The 14,838-nt window shown below is 43.9% G+C and overlaps 1 non-coding gene across 1 annotated transcript; it reads left to right on the plus strand.

Annotated features, from left to right (window-relative positions):
* The first annotated feature begins 2,816 nt into the window (after positions 1 to 2,816).
* On the plus strand, positions 2,817 to 2,890 carry TRNAI-UAU (transfer RNA isoleucine (anticodon UAU)). The gene has a single exon. It is a non-coding gene; the product is annotated as a tRNA-Ile (tRNA).
* Positions 2,891 to 14,838: the final 11,948 nt, after the last annotated feature.

The raw sequence follows: 14,838 nt of genomic DNA on the forward strand, positions 1-14,838 counted from the left end.
CACTCAGCAGTGAAAGCAAGGAATCCTAACCAAGGAGTTCCCAAGAATAATCTTTTTAAAATTTATTTTTATTAGTTTTTTCTATTTTGGGGGCACAGCACCCTGCATATGGGTTATTAGTTCCGTGACCACAGATCATACCCGGGTCCCCTGCATTGGAAGCATGGTGTCTTAACCACTGGACCACCAGGGGTGTCTTAAGGGCCTGTGCTCTTTGAGAAATGCCCAGACAGTGAAAGGCAAAGACAGAGGAAGAGTTCTAGAGTCAAGGAGAACTGCTCTGTTCCTGGGTTGGATTCTAGACCAGGAAAAATGCTGTTTTCTTTTGCTATTCGTGGGAAATTGGTGAAACCTGAATAAGGTCTTAGATGATAGTATCCATGTTCATTATCATCAATATTAATTTTTCGATTTTAACAATCATGCTGTACCTGTGTGATAGAATGTCCTTGTTTTTAGGGAATACACACTGACATATTTAAGGGTGAAGATATATCATGTCTGCAAGTTGATTCCTAAATCATTCATAAAAATGACAAAATTATGCATACATAAAGAGAGACCCTGATGCTGGGAAAGATTGAAGGCAAAGGGCGACAGAGGAGTTGGTTAGATAGCATCACTGACTCATTGGACATGAATTTGAACAAACTCCCGGAGATAGTGAAGGCCAGGGAAGCTTGGTGTTCTGCAGTCCATGGGGTCTCAAAGAGTCAGACAAGGCTTAGTGACTGAACAACAAAGAGAGCATGCTCTAGAGAGAGGTAGAATTACGGAGCAAGTGTAAAATGTCAGCATTTCTGTAAGTATGAAATTTTGTCAAAACAAAGTTCAGGGAATTTCCTAGTGGTCCAATAACTAGGATTTGGCTCTTTCATTGCCAAGGACCTGGGTTCAATCCCTGGTCAGGGAACCAAGATCCTGCAAGCTGCACAGTGTAACCAAAACAAACAAACAAACAAACAAACAAATAAAAACAAAAACAAAATGAAAATTAAAAAGTTAAAAACAAATCGGCATAATAGGGAAACCTTTGTCATCATAAATCTCAATGTTGATTTCACTGCAGTGAATTTTCTGAAAAGTAATTTTCAGGTAGGATGTACTTTTTGTTACATAGTGACAATTATCATTGTAATTTTCTTTATTCTATGAAGGGATCCATTAATTAAACATTACATGTGTTTAATGTTTAATTAATGTGACATTAAATGTGTCAAAGAAAATATATAGCAACTTGCTTTTTAAAAACGTCTGATGCTTTTAGGCATTTTTGTGGATAGTTTGTATGGTATACTTATTCCACTCAACCTGAGAGGTTTGGGTTCATGGGGCTTACAAAATATCTCACAATATTGACAGAAATAAAAATGTATAAAAACAGAAAAACTCAAGAATGTATTTCTACCAAGAGACATTATTTACCTAAGTAAAAACTGATGGGCTTTGGGACTTCTTCGGTGATCCAGTGGTTAAGACTCTGTGTTCCCAATGCAGAGGGCCAGAGTTTAATCCCTAGACAGGGAGGGAGATCCCGCACGCTGCAACTAAGACCTGGTACAGTTGAAAACAAGCAAACAAAAGACCATGCTTACTTAAAAAAAAAAAATTAATGTGCTATTATCAAGTCTTTCCAGAGTGTTCAAATTAGTTTTCAAATACACACTAACTCTTTTTATTTTTCACATTTTTACTGGTTTATGTGATATTTATGCAAACAATGATAAGAACAAGTGCAAATATAAATAGGTCTGGAAACCCAGACAATTAACTTTTGGAATAAACATGCAGTTCAACAAATGGGAACAAACGTTCACCTCTGTGTGGTAGTTCAGTATCTCCTCCTACTGTTGCTGTGGGCCCCACATGGTTGATCTTATAGACTGGTGAGTATTGATTAGTCCAGCTGGTTGGGTACTTGGAGATCATTAAAAGAAATTCAGTCTTCCCTGGTGGCTCAGTGGTAAAGAATCTGCCTGCTGATGCAGGAGATGCAGGTTCAATCCTTGGACTAGGAAGATCCCCGAGAGAAGGAAATGGCAACGCATGTCAGTATTCTTGCCTGGGAAATCCCATGGACAGAGGAGTCTGGTGGGCTACAGTCCATGGGGTCTCAGAGTTGGACATGACTTAGACACTAACCACCACCACCACCACCAAAGGAAATTCACATTTTATTAACTAATATGCATTTACTGTTTGGCGTCCCTGGTGGCTCAGTGGTAAAGAATCTGCCTGCTGATTCAGGAGATGCGGGTTCGATCTGTGGGTTAGGAAGATCCCCTGGAGATCTTATTTGGCTTAATCATTCCCCTAGTAATCGACATTTCAAGAAGATATTCTGAGACCTGATAATACTGTGTGTTCTAGTTATGACCCATCTCTATGGCAAAACAGATAACAAGAGAGGAAAGGGAAGCCGTGCCTGATACTGTCTTGTTCAGGGGTTTTCAATGTTTCAGTTGGCAACGCCACTTCTAAATTCAGCATGATGTTTTAAAGAGCCTGATAAGGGTCTTTCTTGATGGTCCAGCTGTAAAGAATCCACCTTCCAGTGTAGGGGACGTTGGTTTGATCCCTGGTCGGGGAAACTAAGATCCCACATGCCTCAGGGCAACCAGAGAAAGCTTGCATACTCAAGCAAAGAGCCCAGACGCTGCAACAAAGACCCAATGCAGTCTAAAATAAAATAAAATAAAATAAAAAAAAGCCTTGTTGCTAACATTTTCACGTTGATGGGATTGAGTGTCTGTTAGAGAAAGCCAGAAGTAGCTCATTGTATTGATCAGGACTCTTTAAAATGCAAGGCAGGGACTTCCCTGGTGGTCCAGTGGTTAAAGACTCTGTGCTTATAATGCAGCGGGCTTGGGTTCGATCCCTGGTCAGGGAAATAACATCCTACATTCCGTGTGGCCAAAAAAAATAATAAATTAAAAAATACATTAAAAAAACACAAGAGACAGAAAAGAAACTCATAAGTGTTCAAAGGAAAGGAATTTATTGGCATGTATATGTGAAAAATCCCTAACTTTTGGCACTGCTGCCTTCAGAAGTTCAACTAGGTAAACATTTCCATTAAATTTATCTCTTTCTCCCAAATATTGAGATTCATTAAAGGGAGTGAATCATTTATTGGCTGGAGAAATATATCAATTAGTCACATATGCCTGTACATTTTAGTCTATGATGTGTGTATCTGTAATAGCATTTCCTGAAATGGATTCCTTAGGACATCAATTCTGTTCATAGATGTTCTGTGAAAAAGGGTCCATGGTCGGATATGTTTGGGAAACACTGAACTCTGTGCTATACAATAGAACCTCGCTGTTTACCCATTCTGTCAGTGAGAGAATCCCCTCCTGAAACCCCTCCCGTGACAAGGTCTGGGTTCAAGGATCTGGCACGCAAAGGCGTCCGGACCTCCGGGGGTTTCTCGGGACCGCTCCACCATCCACTCCCAGGCCTTTGTCCTTTCATCTTCTGATGTTTGGCGTTCTTCTATGTTCCCTAAAAACTGGTCTGACTCTTACCTAAAATCCCTCCTTGAAACCTTTGCATGGCAGCAGCACAGTCCCTGGGGGCACATGGGTCCCAATAAACAGGCCTATGTATCCCATAAGCAAAAGTAGATAGAGTCCATTATGAGATTGAGGAGATTCCTTAGGGTGTGATCAGGAGGGAATTCATGAGACCTCTGACCCTTAGGATTATATACCAGAGCTAAGTCCGCCTGGGGCTGAGCTTCCCAAGATAAGGTTTGTAGATGGCTTTTCACAGTTGACTAGCTTCTGCCATTGAATTGTTTAAAAGTTATGTGTAGGTATTGACTGTTATTTATGATGTAACCCATGATTATGCACCTGGTACAATCTTATCATTCCCCCCTCCTTAAACCTTTTAAAGGATTATTGGTTTTAGGGTATATAAGCACTGATGTAAAAGAATAAAGTAGTCTTGATCCTGCACTCAGCCAAGACTGACTGGCTTTCTTTTCTTCACTGACTCTGCTCATCTGAAGAGAACCCCTGGACTCTGCTGGGGCTGGACCCCGGCACCATCCTATGTAAAAGCTTATATTCTGTATAAAAGCTTACATCTGCTAACTCCAACTTCTCATTCCACCCTTCCTCTAATCCCTTCTTTGGCAACCACCTGTCTGTTCTCTATTTCCATGATTCTATTTCTGGTTCACTTTTGTCATATTTTGGATCCCACATATAAGTGATATCATATGGCTAGAGATATCTTTCTCTTTCTGACTTACTTCACTTAGAATGATAATCTCTAGGTCCACTCGTATTGTGGCACATGTCATTCTTTTTTATGGCTGAGAAGTATTCCGTTGTATATATGTATCACCCTTTCTTTGGCTTCTCAGGTGGCCCAGTGGTAAAGAATCCACCTGCCAATGCTGGAGGTGCAGGAGACATGGGTTTGATCTCTGGGTCAGGAAGATCCCCTGGAGGAGGAAACAGCTACCGACTCCAGCATGCTTGCCTGGAGAATTTCATGGACAGAGGAAACTGGTGGGCTACAGTTCATAACGTCACAAAGAGTCGGACGTGGCTGAGTGACTGAACGCACACCACGTCTTTATGCATTTATCTGTCTATAGACATTTAGGTTGCTTCCATGTCTTGGCGATTGTGAGTAACGCTTCTATGAACATGTATCTTTTTGAATTATAGCTTTGTCTGATATATTCCCAGGAGTGGGATTGGTGGATCATTTTTTGTTGAACTTGACATCCTAATGGATGTTAAATAATTAGAGAAAGGCAGGAGTTCAAAGAGGCTGGTCTTCAAAGGGAATCTTCTTGGAAAACTAGCAGACGATCTTGAGACTTGGCCCCAAATCAAATTAGCCTTTTCGTGTTCACGAGCAAACAGGTGCCTGAGGGATGCAGAGGTCTGAGCATGAGGGAGAGCGGGAGGAAGAAGGCCTTGGCATGGGACTCTGCCATCCCAGGATTTGCCCGGTAGGGATGCTGATGCTTCATCAGGTCCTGGCTCTGACTGTTCCATCTCCTCCAGCTCCTCTTGGCACAAGCCCAGCCTCCCCCAGACTCTGTTTCAAGTTTAGGAAGAAATCAGATCGTCTGCAATTTATGGGTGTATGCCAGAGGGCCAGTATTTCTGGCTTAACGTTTGTTGTTCCTTTCTATTCTTGTTAGTTTTGTGTTCTTTTGAAGTTTCTTTCATTTTGGACTGCAGTACACTAGCAAAGGGCTTCCCAGGTGGCTCAATGGTAAAGAATTCACCTGCCAATGTAGGAGACGCAGGAGATGCAGTGTTAGAAATGGCAACCCATTCCAGTATTCTTGTTTGGGAAATTCAATGGACAGAGGAGCCTGGTGGGCTACATAGTCCATGGGCAAAAGATTGGACATGACTTAGCGACAACACAACCACAACAACAACACTAGCAAAAGCTTGTTTGGAGCTCTTTAGTGCTCATAAAGAAGTTTTCAGTGGTAGTGAAGAGGCAGTGCAGCCCAATGGTTAACACCGTGGCTTTGGACGCTGTATCAGTCAGGGTAGACGAGGCCGTGCTGCCGTAACAAACATCACCCAGGTCTCATTCATGCCACATGTCTCAGGATGCATGCATTGCCATCACAAAATATCATAGGCTGGGTGGATTAAGCAATAGACATTTGTTTCTATTGTTTAGAAATAAATTCCAAGTCTGGGGAGTCTGAGATCAACATGTCAGCAGGTGTGGTGTCTGGTGAGAGCTCCCTTCCCGGCCCACAGCCGGCTGCCTTCTCCCTGTGTTCTCCCGTGGCACTTGAGTGCTCAAGTTCTCTGGTGGGAGCTCTGCTCAGCGTCATGCGGCAGTCTGGATGGGAGGCAAGTTTGGGGGAGAATGGATACGAGTATACGTTTGGCTGTGTTGCTTTGCTGTGCACTTGAACCTATCACAACATTTTTCTTTTTAAATTTATGTTTGGCTGCCCTGAGTCTTTGCTGCTGCGTGCGGGCTTTTATCTAGTTGTGGCCAGCAGAGGCTACTCTCTAGTTGTCGTGTGGTGGCTTCTCTTGTTGTGGAGCATGGGCTCTAGGGCATGAGGACTTCAGTACTTGTGGCTTGCATGGGCTTCCATTGTCCCATGATATGTGGAACCTTCCTGGACCAGGGATTGAACCTGCGACCCCTGCATTGGCAGGCAGATTTTTAACCACTGGACTGCCAGGGAAGTCCTATCACAATATCATTCATTGCTGTATTCCAATATAAAATAAAAAGCTTACTTTTTTTTTTTAAGAAGAAAGTTCCCTGGTGTCTCTTCTTGTAAAGGCACTAATCTCATCATAATGACCTTCCCCCTCATGACCTCATCGGAGCTTCATCACCTCCCAAAGGCCTCACCGCCAGATACCATCACAATGGGAATTAGGGCTTCAACAGATGAATCTGGGGTACAAACATTCAGCCCATCCCAGTCATCTGGGGCTGTGTTTCTGTCATCCTCCCATTGGAATCCAGGTTCATGAAGCTGTCAACATCTGGGGCATTGCTATTCACCATGGCAGAGGGAAAGAGAACATGGTTGAATTAAGCCCCAGCCCCGTCTTCAAGTGACATGTGTCTCTTCTGCCCGCATTCAAAAGCAAGTTATTCATCTATGTGTGACTTCAAAGAGGGGCATAGAAAGTACAATCCTGGCTTGTGCTTAGGTGAGAACTGTATTACTGGTAACAGCTCCAGCGATCGCCAGAGTCACACAGTCTAGACATTGCCATGAAGATATTTTCTAGATGTGACTAACATTCAAATCAGTGGACTTTCAATAAAGCAGATTACCCTCCATAATGGGGGTGAGCCTCATCTAATCAGTTGAAGGCCTTAAGAGCAAAGATTGAAGTTTGCTCTTCCCCCAAAAAATATGGCCTCAAGCCTGCAACTTGGAAACCCTAGGATTTCCAGGCTGCCTGGTTTGCTTTCTGGATTTTGGACTCAATACTGTAACAGCAGCTCTTCCCTGTATTTTTAGACTGTTAGGCTGCCCTATGATTTTGAACTTGCAGCCCCCACAATTACATGAGCTAATTCCTTAAAATACCCGTCTGTCTATCTATCTCCATTTGAAATTTATATTTTTATTGGCTATGCTGGGTCTTCGTTGCTGCAAGAGGGCTTTCTCTAGTTGAGGAGAGTGGGGGCCACTCTCTAATTGTGATGGGTGGGCTTCTCTTGCTGAAGAGCACAGTCTCTAGGGCACTCGCGCTTCCCTAGTTGTGGCTCGCGGATTCAATAGTTGCAGCTCTCAGGCGTTAGAACACAGGGTCAGTAGTTGTGGTGCACGGGCGTAGCTGCCTTGAGGCACCTTCCTGATCCAGGGATTGAACTCATGTCCCCTGCATTGGCAGACAGATTCTTACCCACTGGACCACAAGGGTAGCCCCATCTATCTCCTTTTGGTTCTGTCTTTCTGGAATAACTTGACTAATTAACCCCTCAACCTGTCAACATCCAGTCCAGAGCTAAGCCTTGTTTTCTTGAACCTGCTCCCAAATCACCTAATACAAATGCAAATCCTGTAATGAGGACTGTCTAACCTTCTCTAATAAAAAGGATGCACTAAATAATAATTATCAAAATAATGTGTCATAATAAATACCATGTACATCTACTGAAGTAAATGACACTAAAAGCATCTAGCCATTGATAATATCGCAATGATATTTGAATTTCTGGAAGCTGCTTTCCTACTTTGAGAAAAAGTAAGGGTTTTGGACTGAACTTGTGGATTTCCTGTGGGCTCTTGTGCTAGCTGTGGGCTAGCGGAGTCATCAGTCATCCTATAAAAAGAGGATTCTTGGGACTTCCCTTGTGGTCCAGGAGCTAAAACTCTGTGCTCCCAATGCAGCAAGCCTGGGTTTGATCCTTGGTCAGGGAATTAGCTTACACATGCTGCAACTAAAGATCCCACATGCTGTAAGGAAAATTGAAGATCCCATGCGCTATAGCTAAGACCTGGAACAGTCAAATAAATAAATATTTAAAAAGAAACAAAGAACTCTTGCTTTTGCTTGCCACTCATTACTTTAGTACTAACCCCTTGCCTTAGCCCATCTCTCAAACTCAAGTACATTCTGTCCTCCACCCTTGCAGTGCCTCTTTGCTTCATCAGCCTTTGAATTTCTAGAATTTATTATTTTTTAATAAATTAATTGATTTATTTGAAATTTCAGCAATTCATGAATGATATTGCTTTCCTGGCTTTAGTTTTGGGGAATCCCATTGGAATGCAAGGAGATCAAACCAGTCAATCCTAGAAGAAATTAACCCTGAATATTCATTGGAAGGACTGATGCTGAAGCTGAAGCTGAAATACTTTGGTCACCTGATGGGAAAAACTGACTCATTGGAAAAGATCCTGATGCTGGGAAAGATTGAGGGCAAGAGGAGAAGGGGGCAACTGAGGATGAGATGGCTGGATGGCATCACTGACTCAATGGACATGAGTTTGAGCAAACTCTGGGAGATAGTGAGGGACAGGGAGGCCTGGTGTGCTGCAGTCCCTGGGGTCGCAAAGAGTTGGACACGGCTTAGCGACTGAGCAACAGCAACATTTATGTGGGGTCTCCTCCTGGTTATACTGCTCTAGCCAGCCTTGGGCAAACAACCTTCCCAGAAGTTGATTAGCTCTGGGCTTCTTTTTAATAATAACAAAGTCACTGAAATTTGCTGAGCACTTACTCTGGGCTTGAAACTGTGCTCATAAATTATTTGCACATAAACTTAAGTGTTCTAGAAATCATCTTACTTAATCCTTGCAACAGCTCCACAAAGTTGATATATTATTAAGGACATTTTTATAGATAAGGAATTTGAGGCTCAGAGAGGTTAAGTTACTTGCCCAAGGTCACACATTGTGGTGGAGCTGGGCTTTAGATTTTTCTGGCTCCAAAGCTTGTGCCTTAATCATAATGTTGTGCCACTATGCAGGCAGGATTCTGGACAGTTCTGAGAGAATCTCTCTTTCTTTTAAAGCATTTATTCACTTATTTGGCTGTGTCAGGTCGTAGATGCAGCATGTAGAATCTTTCACTGCAGCATGTGAGCTCCAGAGCACTCAGACTGAGTCGTTGCGGTGTGAGGCTTTGTTGACCCTGCAGCATGTGGAATCTGAGTTCCCTGACCAAGGATCCAACCCGCATCTCCCACACTGGAAGGTGGATTCTTAACCACTGGACCACCAGGGAAGTCCCTGGATAGATATCTCAACAGCAAGAATAAAGAGGTATATCAGTCAGGGGTGATCATGGGAGCTGAGCCACCATGAGTGGTAGAGCATCTGGGACATCTTATAGAAATCAGACCTTCCATAGTTGTGGAGGGAGATGGGGAGCTGAAGACCAGAGGAATTACTGACCAGTTGATCTGAGGAGTCAGGAACGTCCAGTTGCTAACATGGCATTGTGAGAGGGAGCTTGTGAGATTCGTCTAGGTTGCCTCTGTGTGGCCCCCGCCTCTGAATCAGCAGGTAAGCTGATGGCAAAATGGTGTGGCTAGGGCCACTGTTGGTCAGCACAGCGTCAGGTGCAAAGAAGAGCTAAATGCAGAGCAAAGGAGAATGAGGATGTGCCTGAACCCATGTGATCTTTGTGACCATCTATCACTGCATGTGACAATGATGTCCTTTGGAGAATAGGAAGCTGCCACTTCCTATGCTCTCTCCCAGTCTCATGCATGTTCCTCTGTGGGTCAACTCTGCCCTGGAACCATGTGGGGATGCTGGGAGATGCAGCTCCCAGAGAAACCTAGGGGACATAGGACGACAGAGCACAGAGGTTACTCAAGGTGGTCAACAGAAGGCAAGGACTGGGTGTGCAGTTAAGGTGTTGCAGGAAGAGGGACCCCTTCCAGGACCCGAGAGCAGGCTCTTATCTAACACTCGGAAATGAATTGTCCAAGGAGACACACATGTCGACAAAGCAAGAGACTTTATTGAGAAGGGTCACCCCAGGTGGAGAGCAGGAGGGTAAGGGAACCCAGGAGAACTGCTGGGCCACATGGCTTGCAGTCTGGGGTTTTATGGTGATGAGATTAGTTTCTGGGTTGTCTCTGGCCAATCACTGTGACTCAGGGTCTTTCCTGGTGGCTTACGCCTTGCTCAGCCAAGATGGGTTCCAGCAAAAAGGATTCTGAGAGGGGGTAAGACATATGGCGTCTCCTTTTGTGCTTTCCCGAACTCATCTGGTTGGTGGTGGCTTATTAGTTCCATGTTCCTTACCAGGACCTCCTGTCATAAAATAACTCACGGAAATGGATACTATGGTGCCTGGTCAGAGTAGGTGGTTTCAGTCAGCGTGTTTCCCCTAACAAAAGGCCTTGATTTTTGTTTTTTAAAATATTTATTATTTATTTATTTTGGCTGTGCCAGGTCTTGGTTGCAGCATTCAGGGTCTTTCAGTTGCAGCATGTGGGGTCTAGTTGTCTGACCAGGGGGTGAACCCTGAGCCCCCTGAATTGGGTGCATGGAGTCTTAGCCAATGGACCACCAAGGATGTCCCTTGTCCAGGGCCTTGTGATGGTGAATTTTGTGTGTCAGTTTGATGGGCCAAGGGGTGCCCAGATACTTGGTCAAACATTCTGGGTGGGTCTGTGTGGGTGTTTTTGGATTTATTAACATCCAAATGGGGCTTCCCTGGTGGCTCAGATGGTAAAGAATCTGCTTGCAATGCGGGAGACTTGGGTTCGATCCCTGGGTCAGGAAGATCCCCTGGAGAAGGGAATGGCTACCCACTCCAGTATTCCTGCCTGAGAAACCCCATGGACAGAGGAGCCTGGCGGCCTACAGTCCGTGGGGTTGCAAAGAGTCGGACACGACTGGAGTAACAGCAGGGCACAGCACCTGAATGAGTATACTGAGGAGAGCAGAGTGCCCTCGTCCAAAGAGTGGGAGGTCTGCCTGCCTGCTGAGCTGGGACCCCAGTCTCTTCCTGCCTTTGGACTCAAGCTGAAACATCAGCTCTTTTTGGGTCTGGAGCCTGCTGGTTCTTGAGCTGGAACTTTAAACTCAGACTGAAACGACACCATCACTGTTGATTTTCCTGGGTCCCCAACTTGCCAACTGCACATCTTAGGACTTTCCAGCCTCCTTAATTTTGCGAACCAATTTCTTATAGTAAATCTCTTTCTCCCTCTATATACATCCTGTTCGTTGTTTCTCTGGAGAACCCTGACAAACATAAATCTAGAGAAATCTACTAAAACCTTTGGAAAAACTTCTGTACTGTTGGTTTGGAGTTAAGAGCTAAAGGTCAGCGTGTTCTGCTGTGAAAACTTGCTAGTCGTTTAGTAATTTGGGAAAAGGATCTTTTAATTGAGTGGATTTCCCTTGCAATTGGGAGATGTTGTACTAGTCAGTTATACTTACAGAACACGCTAACGGCTTTGGAGGTTTGAGGCAGCGTCTTGTCGCTTCTTTAGAGCGTTGAGTGACTACTGAAGCTTGAAATCGACTCAGGGATTGGTTTTCCTCCCTGTTTTCTCTGTGCAAAGTGAGGTCAGACCCAGCACTCTCTTGGTGATATCATTACATTTACAAACTTTTTCAGGAAACTTAAAAAAAATCCTTATTGTTAAAACATGCTATTTACTTCTGTTTTATTATTTTGCTAAATCCTCAAATCACGGTCTTTGTGTACTAGAGAGAATTGTAGAGATAATCTGGCCTGACTTTTCTCAAATCAGGTTCACAAAACATTTATTCCTAAATTTTCATAGGTGATCCTTCAAAAAAGGGATTCAGTGACCATGTAGGTTTGAAAAGGCAGCATACACGCCCTCCCCCTTTTGAAGAGTCCAAATGCACTTTAATACAGTTTGAGATACCTCTTTTAAAAAAATATTTATTTGTTTGGCTATGCTGGGTCTTAGTTGCAGCATACTGCATCTTTAGTTGTTGTTGCGACATGTGGGATCTTGTTCCCTGACCAAGGATCAAACCTGGGCCCCCTGCATTAGGAACACAGAGTCTTAGCCACTGGACCACCAGGGAAGTCCACCCAAATGCACTTTAGTAAAGTTTGAGATACTTCTTAAACTTTGAAATGTATGTATCAAGTAGGCAGTTGGAAGATGGGTCTGGATTTCAGGGTCTGGGTTGGAGTTGGATATACAGATTTGGAAGGTAAAATATTTAATATCATGGGAACAGAAGAGATGAGTAAGGAGAGTTTAGAAGGCATGAGTGTGTGAGGGCTGGAAGTGGTGCAGTATGAGGGAAGGATCTAGGAATGGAGCCAAGACTCAGAAGATGGCATTGATGAGGCAAGTGACAGAGAGAAACTTCAGCTGCTATAGCTGATTCTACTATACTTTTCAGCTATAATACTAATAAATTCTTTTTGAACTTAAGTTTTTATGTTATTTCTATGGGAAGAGTCCTGACTAACATAATATCTCCCAATCCCTTGTCTCTGTCTCCTATGTTTCCCCATCTCCTTTGCTGTCATGGAGGATAATCAGCTGACCCAAAGATGCCAGAATTCACGTGTTGTGCTGTGAAAACTTGCTAGTTGTTTAGTGATTTGGGAAAAGGATCTCTTAATTGAGTGGAATTTTCCTTGCAATCGGGAGATGTTATACTAGCCCCCCTTATCCTGAGGAGCAAAGGGGAAGGCACAGCTTACCTCAGTCATTGTCTGTTGTGGACATTTCAGGCAAGAGTGGAGGAATCAGTTAAGAATGGGTGAATATGGTTAAGGATTTTATGTTTGGATTATTAGCAATCAACCTAAACTGACTCTGGCCAACATAAGCCAAAAAGGAACTTTATTGGAAGGATCACCTTTTTGGAAGGTTTCCCCCACAAAATCAGAGCAAGCTGAACAAGCTGAACAGCAAACCCGGGGAAGGGGAGGGACCAGAGCCGCTCTGGGGAGCCTCAGCAGGCTGGCGTTACCCTCCTCTCTGAGCTGCCCATCCACTGATGGGATACAGCTGCAAGGTCTGCTCTCTCTGGTTCAAGCTTGAAATGACTTAGAGAAAGATACTTTTGGGGAGAGAGTGTGAGGTAAGATGAAGATCCCCAGCCTGGTTCCCAGGAGTCTACCCAGCACATCTGAGTCGCTTGGCAACAGGTCAGGAGGTGATTGCCATGACCTCTCTGAGGATGGAGCCATTCTTGGGCTTCTCCAGGATGCTCGAGGCCTACAAGAGGTTAAGAACATCCTCTGCAGGGACTTCCCTGGCAGTCCAGTGGCAAAGACTCTGTGCTCCCAATGCAGGGGACACAGGTTCAACCCCTGGTCAGGGAACTAGATCCCACATGCTGCAACTAAGAGTGAGTGGCGCAACTGAAAAAGATCCTATGTGCTGCAACTAAGACTTGGTGAAGCTGAATAAATAAATTATTGTTGTTGTTCAATTGCCAAATCGTGCCCGACTCTTTGTGAGCCCATGGACTGCAGCACACCAGGCTTCCTTCCCTGTCCTTCACTATCTCCCAGAGTTTGCTCAAATTCATGTCCATTGAGTCAGTGATAAATAAATACTTAAAAAAAGAAAAAGAACAACCCCTGGGGGCCTTCATTGCTTGTAAGTCCCAGTGAGGGTGCTTTGGCCCTCACACTGTCTCAGATTCTGCCCGTTCTGGTCTGACATCTTTAATCTTTATTCTTTCCCCTTTAGACTATGATCTTCATCTTTGAGTAACTTTCTTTTTACTCTACTCTTTTCCCTCCTCCAAGCTCCCCAGCTACTATAGACAGAATTAGTGAGAAGACAGCTCACTGTGTGTGGGCTCTCAGCAGACACCAAATCTGCTGACACCTTTATCTTGGAGTGCCCAGCCTTCAGAGCTGGGAGAAATATAGTTTTGTTGTGCATAAGCCATCCAGTCTATGGAATTTTGTATAGTAGCCTGAATGGACTAATACAGCACCCTTTAAAAAAATGATTCTATTGAAAAAATAATCATTACTATTAAAAATAATTATTCACACAGTACCAAAATTTTTCAATGAAAAGTAAATTTGTTTTTCCTCCCTGGACTTTCTGTCTCTTGCCAAAGGCAATGATCACTATCAGTCTCCTGAGCATCTTTTCAGATGTAGTGTATATTTATATCTCTATATAGACCCTACATATTTTATTTTTTTTGTTTGTCTTTTTAAATTTTACTTTTAAAAATACTACATATTTTATTTGTAAACACAACAAAGAAGATTGAAAACACACTCTTCAGTACTTTGCATTTTTCACTTAGTGATGTACTGTTCTCGTCAGAGGGCATTGGTTTCATTCTTTTACGCGGTTGCATAGTATTCTACCGTGAGGTTTCCCCATGATGGACAGGCTCATGTGACTACACATGGTGCTGCAGTGAACATCTTTCTACATGGTGCTTCAGGCACCGGAGCCAGTACATCTGTCAGAAACAGCAGTGCTTTCCACCAGACTTGCCCGGCATGGCCTAGTTTGGCCACTTCCTCTTTCTCTCCTCTCCTTAAGTACCCGCAATATACCGACTGACAGACTCAAAGGCCACCAGTGACCCCCTCCCTAGTGCATCAATTCTGACTTTTCTACAGAATTTGATCCCGCTTCCTACCCTTCTCTGAAACTGTCCTTGCTTGGCTGATAGGAGAGATAACCTTTGTCCCGGCCTATCTCTAATCCTGCTTTTCCTGCGTCCTTTCCTGTCTCCCGGGGTCACCTTTGGCAGGAGCCTGAGGGCGAGGGACCTGCAGGGCTGGTCCTTTCAGCTCTTGGTTGTCCCACCTGGCTGTCACACCCATTGACCTCACCTCTGGAGGAATGTGAGATTTTCATTAATCGGAGTTCAAACTTTCCTCTAGGCTCAAGCCTTTCATAAAAAAA

The sequence above is a fragment of the Dama dama genome, chromosome 10, assembly GCF_033118175.1.
Source record: "Dama dama isolate Ldn47 chromosome 10, ASM3311817v1, whole genome shotgun sequence".
Taxonomy (NCBI): Eukaryota; Metazoa; Chordata; class Mammalia; order Artiodactyla; family Cervidae; genus Dama; species Dama dama.